Raw genomic sequence first — 9,400 nt, 5'->3', positions numbered from 1 at the left:
TCCTTTTAATGTGAGTTTGGTTTGCTAGTATTTTATTGAGAATTTTTTACACCTATATTCATCAGGGATATTGACCTGTAGTTTTCTTTTCCGGTAGTGTCCTTTTCTGGCTTTGGTATCAGGGTGATGATGGCTTGTATTTGAATTTGGGAGTGTCCTCTCCTCCATGATTTTTGGAAGACTTTTCGAAAGATTGGAGTTAATTCTCCTTTGATGTTTGGTAAAATTCACCAATGAGGCCATTTGGTCCTGGGCTTTTCATCATTGAGTGATATTTGATTACTGACTCAATCTCCTTATTTAGTAATTGGTCTGTTCAGATTTTCAGTTGCTTCTTGATTCAATCTTGGTTGGTTGAGTGTAAGAATTTTTTCATTTCTTCTAGGTTGTTCAGTTTGTTGGCATGTAGTTGTTCATAGTGGCCTCTTATGATCCTTTGTATTTCTGTGATATCAGTTGTAATGTCTCCTTTTTCATTTATAATTTTGTTGATTTGGGCCCTCTCTTTTCCTTGGTTAGTCTAGCTAAAGGTTTGTCAATTTTATCTTTTCAAAGAACGAACTCCTAGTTTTATTAATCTTTTCTATTGTCTTCCTGTTCTCTATTTCATGTATTTCTGCTCTGATCTTTATTATTTCCTTCCTTCTGCCAACTTTAGGCTCAGTTTGTTCTTTTATTTTGGTCATGCTGTGTGCTTGCGGGATCTTAGTTCCCCAACCAGGGATTTGACCCGGGTCCCAGAAGTGAAAGTGCCGAGTCCTAACTACTGGACTGCCAGGGAATTCCTTCTTTTTTTTTTTTCTAGTTCTTTGAGACATAGAGTTAGATTGTTAATTTGAGATCTTTCTTGTTTCTTAATGTAGGTGTTTATAGCTATGACCTTCCCTCTTAGAACTGATTTTGCTGCACCTGTAAGTCTTGGTATGTTGTGTTTCCATTTTTGTTTTTTTCAAAATACTTTTAAATTTCCCCTTTAATTTCCTCTTTGATCCATTGGTTGCTCAGAAGAGTGTTGTTTAATTTCCATTATTCATATATTTTCCAGTTTTCCTCCTATTATTAATGTCTAGTTTCATACCATCATGGTCAAAGAAGACACTTGGTATGATTTCAGTCTTCTTGAACTTGCTGAGGGTTGTTTTGTGGCCTAACATTTGGTCTATCCTGGAAAATGTTCTGTGTGCACTGGAGAAAAATGTATATTCTGCTGTTATCAGGTACAATGTTCTGTATATGTTATGTCCATTTGGTCTATAGTGTTATTCAAATCTGCTGTTTCCTTATTGACTATGTCTGGATGAGCTATCCATTGTTGAGCGTGGGGTATTAAAGTCCCCAATTATTATTGTATTGCTGTTTATTTCTCCTTTTAGCTCTGTTAGGTTTTGCTTTATACATTTAGGTAGTCTGATGTTGGGTGCATAAATATTTACAATTTTATATCTCCTTGATGGATTGACCCCCTTATCATTATATAATGACTTTCTTTGTTTCTTTTTACCATTTTTAGTTTAAAGTCTATTTTGTCTAAGTATAGCTACCCCTGCTTTCTTTGGTTAGCATTTGCTTGAAATATCTTTTTCCATATCCCTTTACTCTCAGTCTGTCTTTAAGGCTAAAGTGAGTCTCTTGTAGGCAGCATACTGTTGGATCTTTTTTTTTTTAAAATAAATTTATTTATTTATTTATTTTTGGCTGCTTTGGTTCTTCGTTGCTGTGCACAGCTTTCTCTAGTTGCAGCGAGAGGGGGTACACTTCATTGCGGTGGCTTCTCTTGTTGCAGAGCACGGGCTCTAGGTGCGTGGGCTTCAGTAGTTGTGGCACGTGGGCTCAGTAGTTGTGGCTCATGGGCTCTAGAGCACAGGCTCAGTAGTTGTGGTGCATGGGCTTAGTTGCTCTGTGACATGTGGGATCTTCCCAGACCAGGGCTCGAACCTGTGTCCCTGCATTGGCAGGTGGATTCTTAACCACTGCACCACCAGGGAAGCCCCCCCCCTTTTTTTTAATCCATTCATCCATTCTATGTCTTTTGATTGGAGAATTTAATCCATTTACATTTAAAATAATTATTGGTAGGTAAGGACTTATTATTGCCATTTTGTTAACTGCTTTCTGGCTGTTTTGTAGATCCATTGTTCCTTGTTTCTTATTCTTCTGTCTTTCTTTGTGTTTTGAGGTCTTTTGGTATCAGTATGTTTTGACTTCATCATGTTCTTTTGTGTAATTACTATGGGTTTTTCCCCTGTGATTACCATGGGACTTACATAAAATAATATTATAACACCATATTTTAAACTGATAGAAACTTAACTTCAGTAGTATTCCTAACTTTATGCCTCACAATTTAGGTTATTGATGTTACAGTTTACAAATTTTTTATATTGTGTAACCAATAACAGATTATTGTAGTTATGGTTATTTTTTACTACATTTGTTTTTTAACTTTTAAACTAGAATTGTAAGTGAATTATGCACCACCATTATCATATTACAAAATCTAACTTTGACTATATATTTATCATTACCAGCAAGTTTTATTCTATCTTCTTATGTTTTTAATATGTTAAATAGCATCCTTTCACTTTCACTCAGAGAAGTCCCTTTAGCATTTCTTGTCAGGTAGGTCTAGTGGTGATGAACTCCCTCAGCTTTTGCTTGTTGGGAAAGTCTTTAACTCTCCCTCATTTCTGAAGGACAGCTTTGCCAGGTATAGAATACTTCACTGACAGGTTTTTTTCTTTCAATATTTTTAATATGCCATGGCATTCTTCCTGGCCTAAAAAGCCTTATTGAGTTTTCTTTATGTGAATCTTCTCTCTTTTCTCCTGCTACTTTCAAAATGTTTTTTGTCTTTGACTTTTGACAATTTAATTATAACATGTCTAGGAGTAGACCTATTCAGGTTCAACTTATTTGGGATCTTCTGGGCCTTATGGATCTGGATGTCCATTTCTCTCCCCAGGTTTGGGAAGTTTTCAGCCATTATTGTTTTAAATATACTTCTTGTCCCTTTCTCTCTTTCTTCTTCTTCTTCTGGAATTTCCATAATGTGGATATTATTTCTTATGATTGTGTCCCATAAGTCCTGTAGGCTTTCTTCACCACTTTTCATTCTTTTTTCCTTTTACTCCTCTGAGTAGATAAATTAAAATGTCTTGTCTTCTAGGTCATTGATTCTTTCTTCTGCACAGTCATGTCTGCTTTTGAAGCTCTCCCTTGAATTCTTCAATCGTATTTTCTTCAGTCATTGTATTCTCAGTTCTTGGATTTCTGTTTGTTTTCTTTTGATGTTTTCTATTTATTTGTTGAAATTCCCATTTTGTTTATGCAATGTTTTCATAATTTCATTTAGTTGTCACTGTGTTCTGGTGGTTCGCTAAACTTCTTTAAGAGGATTATTCTGAATTCTTTGTCGGACAGTTCATAGATCTCCGTTTCTTTCGGGTCAGTCATCATACCTCTGTTGGTGTCCTTTGGTGGTGTCATGTTTACCCGATTTTTCATAATCCTTGATTCCTTATGTTGGTATTCGTCCATCTGGGTACGTGGTCTCCTCTTCCAGACTTTACACGTTTCCTTTGGCAGAGGCAGGTCTTCATCGGTCAGCTCAGTTTACGTTTCTGAATGTGTGTGCTGGTGATGCTCTTGGGCAGGTAAGACTTGCTAGCAGGGTCTGTTTTTGGGTGAGGCCACTGCCTGAGCTCTGAGGTGGCAGAATGGGGTTGTGCCACTGGCTGAGAACAGTTGGATAGGACTACTGGCTTGATTCCCTGCCCAAGCAAACTTGGTTCTCTGCCCAAGCAAAGTTGTAGGATGAGCTCTCTGGTTGCCTCAGTTCTCTGATCAAGTTTACTAGATGGTCAGGATTGAGCACTCTACTCAGCAAAGGATGGGGCTATGAATTAGCTTCCCTGTCTTGGAGGGGCAGCAGAATGGGCCCCAGGACCTGCATGGCTTATTCTTTGGGGACTTGAATCAGGTAAGACTGCACTGAATTCCCTGGCCAGTTGGGACCTCTGGTTTTGCTCTGCAGACAGGGAAAGCCATGAGTGTGCTCTCTGTTCAAGTGCCTCTGTAAGTAGGACCGTTGGGTGGGCCATGCAGCTTCCCATGTGCTCTGGTTAGGTTCTCTGGTAGGATGAGCAGAGGGCAGCATTTAGCAGTGGGTGGGGCTACAAATTAGCTTCCCTGCCCAGGTGCAGTGGGAGAACCAGTGCCAAGGCCGACAAGGCTCTTTGTATGTGGTGTTGACTCAACCTGACCCATGCCCCAAGTTCCCTGGCTGAACAGGACCACTGGCTTTGCTCTGCAGACCATCAGCTCTGCCGGCCTAGTGTATTCTCTGCTCAAGGGTTGCTGGGTTCACAGCTTCCAGGTGTTATGGTCAGGCTTTTTGGTCAGGTGGGGCTGGGAGCTACACTCAGCAGTGAGTGGGGCTGACTCAGCTCCCCTCCATGGGCAGGAGGAAAAGCCAGCTCATAGCTGCTTCCCAGGTGTTCCTGATCAGGCCTTCTGGTCAGAAGGGGCCAGGAACTACACTCAGCTGTAGGTGGGGCTATGGATTAGTCCTCCTGCTTGGGTGAAGAGGGGAATTCTCCAAGCCCAGCAAGGCTTTTTGTTTGTGGTCTTGACTCAAGCTGACCCACTCCCCAAGTTCCCTGGCCAGTTGGTGCCACTGGCTTTGCTCTACAGGTCATCAGCTCTGCCTGCCGTATCCTCTGCTCTGCTTGAGCGTTGCTGGGCTATGCAGCCTCCCAGGTGTCCCCAGCCAGGCTTTCTAGCTGGAGGGGCTGGGAGCTACACTCAGCAGCAGGCTGGGCTCTGACTCAGCTCCCCTGCCTGGGCCAGGGCAGACCAGCCTCCAGGGCTGGCAAAGCTCTTCGTTTGTGGGCCCAAATCAGGCAAGCCTGTATCCTGCCGAGTTCCCTGGCCGGACTGTGCCCATCTTGGCTCTGCAGATGAACAAAACGGCTGCAGTCGTTGGGACAACTGCTCAGACACCACAGGTAGGACTCGGTCTGCTAAGATCTGAGTGCTGGTTGTTGCCAGGCCTTCCCCACTTCTCCATCACAATCAGATTCCCAGGGGTCAAGTCCTGCAGGTACCCCTGCAGTCCCCGTGGGGCATGACCAGAGTGGGGGCTCCCAAGAAGGGACCCACAGTGGGAGCTGGATATGTACCCTTGGCTCTCTTTTCCCCCTGGAGGAGCCGTAGGCTCAGGGGCGACCTCTCAGTGTGATACTGACCAGCCTGGGGAGGAGGCAGAGCTGTCAGCACGCAGCGGCTCCTCTTACCCTTCTGATGTGGTGTCTTGGTCTCTGCAGTGCAGGGCTTGCTTCAGCCTCACTCTTGTGTTCTAGGGTTCTCTCAGGGGTGTCTTGCCCATGAATTATTGTTAGTTGTTCTTCCTGAGGGGGAGTGAAGGCCTATAGGAATGGACTATGTCACCGTCTTGGCGATGCCACCGTCCTCTGTTGTCTCTTGTCTAATATTATTGGATGAAGGCTTCACCCTGTGACCTCATTTACCCTTAGTTACCTCCAGAAAGGCCTGATCTCCAAATTCAGTCACATTGGGGGTTGAGACTTCAATGTATAACTTTTGTGGGGGACACAAACATTCAGCCCATCCGAGCAGGGCTTACTGATTTTGCCGTGGAGTTGCCGTCTGGGTTGTTTCTTTTTTTTTTTTTTTTTTTTAATAATATTTTTTTTAAAGAGACATTTTATTAATTAATTAATTTATTTTTGGTTGTGTTGGGTCTTCGTTTCTGTGCGAGGGCTTTCTCTAGTTGTGGCAAGCGGGGGCCACTCTTCATCGCGGTGCGCAGGCCTCTTACTATTGTGGTCTCTCTTGTTGCGGAGCACAGGCTCCAGACGCGCAGGCTCAGTAGTTGTGGCTCACGGGCCCAGTTGCTCCGTGGCATGTGGGATCTTCCCAGACCAGGGCTTGAACCCATGTCCCCTGCATTAGCAGGCAGATTCTCAACCACTGCGCCACCAGGGAAGCCCTGGGTTGTTTCTTGAGGAACTCTATATGATTGTATGTTTTTTATTTTTATTTTTTATTTTTTAATTAATTAATTAATTAATTAATTTATGGCTCTGTTGGGTCTTGGTTTCTGTGTGAGGGCTTTCTCTAGTTGTGGCAAGCGGGGTCCACTCCTCATCGCGGTGCACGGGCCTCTCACTGTCACGGCCTCTCCTGTTGTGGAGCACAGGCTCCAGACGCACAGGCTCAGTAATTGTGGCTCACGGGCCCAGTTGCTCCCCGGCATGTGGGATCTTCCCAGACCAGGGCTCGAACCCGTGTCCCCTGCATTAGCAGGCAGATTCTCAACCACTGCGCCACCAGGGAAGCCCCTGATTGTATGTTTAAGTCTTTCCTCTCGGGCTGGTTATTCTCTAGAAGAGCCTGTCAATTTCTGGCCTGTGGGGAGAGGTCTTGTCAGCATTCTGAAAACTGAGCTGAGGAAGACGGCGGGAAGTCTCAGTACTCACTATTTAATATGCATGGGTTCACTTCATCACCCTGTTCTCAGTTCTATTACCCTGACCTTCCGCTTCGTCTGGAGTTCTCTCATCCAAAGATCCTCTCTTGTTTGACTCCCTTAATTCACCTCCAGTCTGTTGCTGAGGTGGTAACACAGCACGTGCTGAATGGAGGGAACCCAGGGACCCAGGACCTCTAAAGGAGCTCCATCAGTCCTGCCCTGGCCTTCCCTTCCCCTCCAGTGTATGGTGTTGCCAGGTCCTGTGGCTTAAATTGTACTGGAACTTTCTCCACTATCCAGTCTCAACTGCCAACTGAGTTACTATTGTCCATCTGCTTTAGAGCTTCCAAAATCTTAGCACTTTTGTCTCTTCTTTTGTTCTTGTGGATTAAAAAAAAAAAAAAGAAATCCCCTTTAGTCTGTGTGAGCTTTGGTTGGGAGCCAAACTATATGTGTGTATTCACTCCTCTATTTTAACCCAGAAGCGTCCATCCTTTTCTATGAGAGTAACTTCCAGAGTTACTTGGTTTCAGCTCTCTATTTAAATGGATTGATTACTTACTGCTGGTTCTCTTTCCATATTATCCCTATTCCTAAGTTCCTTATTTGGATATGTCTCTTGGCTGTATTATTCGAGTAGTTTGTCAAAGGAGAGCTCACTGGCAGTTATGGCGAGAAGTGGCTGGAGGTTGGTGGGGGTGGAGAGCAAAGAGTATCTGCAAGGCAAACACAGCTTCAAGAAAAAAAAAAAAAAATCCCTTTCCAACCCAATTGCCAGCCTGAAACCATCGGTTTTAGAAATTCTAGAGCCACCATTGCTCATAGGTACTAGGGTCTTTAAATCTTTGCAAGTTTGCGAAAGTCAACCTGTTGCCTTTATACTTAGCTCTTCACTTACCAGCTTTGTGGCCTTGGTTACATTATTTAACCGTTCTGAACCTTGGTTTCTCATTCTTAAAATGGGGGCCAAAATTCCTACCTCGGAGGATTGTTGTGGGGGCAATACCAGGCCTGTCTGCTCAGACATTCTTCCCTTCCTCCTTCCCTCTCCCCAGCGTTCCTTTCCCTTCCTTCAGGTTGATGTAAGTAGTCCCTTACCTACTGCCCCAGCACCCCAAGCACGCAGTGGTCCAAGACCCTAGTTTTTGCAAAGCTAGATGGAGGCAGAAGCCAGCCTCAAACCCAGGCAGCTGGATGCCACGCCGGCTTTTCCTTGGAGGGCGGGGTGGGGTGGTGGCCAAGTGCCGGGCCCCTCCCCACCTGCCCAGCTGGACAGCAGGGACGATCATCTTCCTGGCTCACTTCCCTGGTGGCACAGTGGTTAAGAATCCGCCTGCCAATGCAGGGGACACAGGTTCGAGCCCTGGTCCGGGAAGATCCCACATGCCGTGGAGCAACTAAGCCCGTGTGCCACAACTACTGAGCCTGCGTGCCACAACTACTGAAGCCCATGCGCCTAGAGCCCGTGCTCTGCAACAAGAGAAGCCACCACAATGAGAAGCCCGCGCACCGCAACAAAGAGTAGCCCCTGCTCGCCGCAACTAGAGAAAGCCCGCGTGCAGCAACGAAGACCCAAAGCAGCCAGAAATAAAAAAATATTAATTAAAAAAAGAAGGGATAGAGTTACAGAGAGGGCATGTGAGCCCTGAAACACCATTAAAAAAAAAAAAATGTTGTGAGGTTAGCTCATACCGCTAATCTCACAGACAAGATCGGCCCTGAAACAAGAGGATAACCTTCCCTGCAGGGCTTGAGCAGTTGATGAATCTGACCTGAAGCAGTAACTCCCATCGGGGAGATGAGATACGGTACGGTCACCTCTGACCTCAATGAAAGTACGGTCACGCTCCAGCGCCTCTCGGTGACGCAGAGCTCGGCATTTTGTGTGATGGGACTCGCTCCCAGCCGCAGGTGCTGCTGCCTCTGCCGGGGCAAGGCCAGGCGGCAGGCAGGTTGCTCCTTCCCCACCTGCTGGAAGGTGGGTAACAAGTGAAGGATGGAAGGGCTTGGGGGCGAAGAACCACAGGGAGGGACACAGAAGCCTGTCATGGATGAGTGAGGTTGTAGAAAAAAACTAAAGCAAATCTTAGTATTGAGTCAACGAGTGTATGCAGCCCCCATGCTTCATACACAATTCTAGCTATTGTGACAATGAGGATATAAAGGAATGTAAGATATGGGAAGACCCACTTAAAGTATGGGATCTGCAGACAATGGGAAGCTAGGTAGTCATTAAAAAGGATGAAGTAGATCCGTGTGTACTGACACAGGAAGATGCTGGTGTTACTTACATTTTGTGGAGTGAAAAAGGTTACAAAGCGACAGGCACTGTGTGACCATTTTACGTGAAGGTGACTGATGGTTGTGTGCGTTCGGGTGTGGGTGAGACGCATGGAAGCACGTTCATCACAGGGCTTACCACTGTCTGATGGTGGGATTTCAGGTGATTTTGTACCTTTCTGTTTCATTTCAATCTGTTATATTGAGCATATATAATTTTTAGAACCAAAAAAAGCTATTTTTATTGAAACGGAAAGAGCAGACTCTCCCTTTGCTCTGCGTTCTCTGTTGATGATATCGTGCCCTTCCACTACCTGCGCTGGGGAAAACCGGGCTGGTGACAGGACTCAGGTTACAGGTTGTCTGTTGTGAGGATGAAATAGTAAGAAAGCACAGCCTTGTTGCTCAATACTTGTGTCTTCTTTAAACATAAGCTGACTGAAAACATTTTTCCCCTAGAAAAGGAAACATGGGGGTGGAGTGGAGAAAGGCCGAGTCAGTGACTCGCGTTGGAATCCTAAACCCACTTAGTATTATAGCTGAGCTCAGGACTTCTGTGCTGGGCCGCTCTGCGGGTGCCTTTCACGTGGCTGTGTATGCGATCCGTGGACATTTAGGGCTGGTGCC

Source organism: Balaenoptera physalus (assembly GCF_965194825.1).
Source record: "Balaenoptera physalus genome assembly, chromosome: 7".
Taxonomy (NCBI): Eukaryota; Metazoa; Chordata; class Mammalia; order Artiodactyla; family Balaenopteridae; genus Balaenoptera; species Balaenoptera physalus.
The sequence above is the reverse complement of the archived record's forward strand: the minus strand, read 5'-3'. Positions refer to the sequence as shown.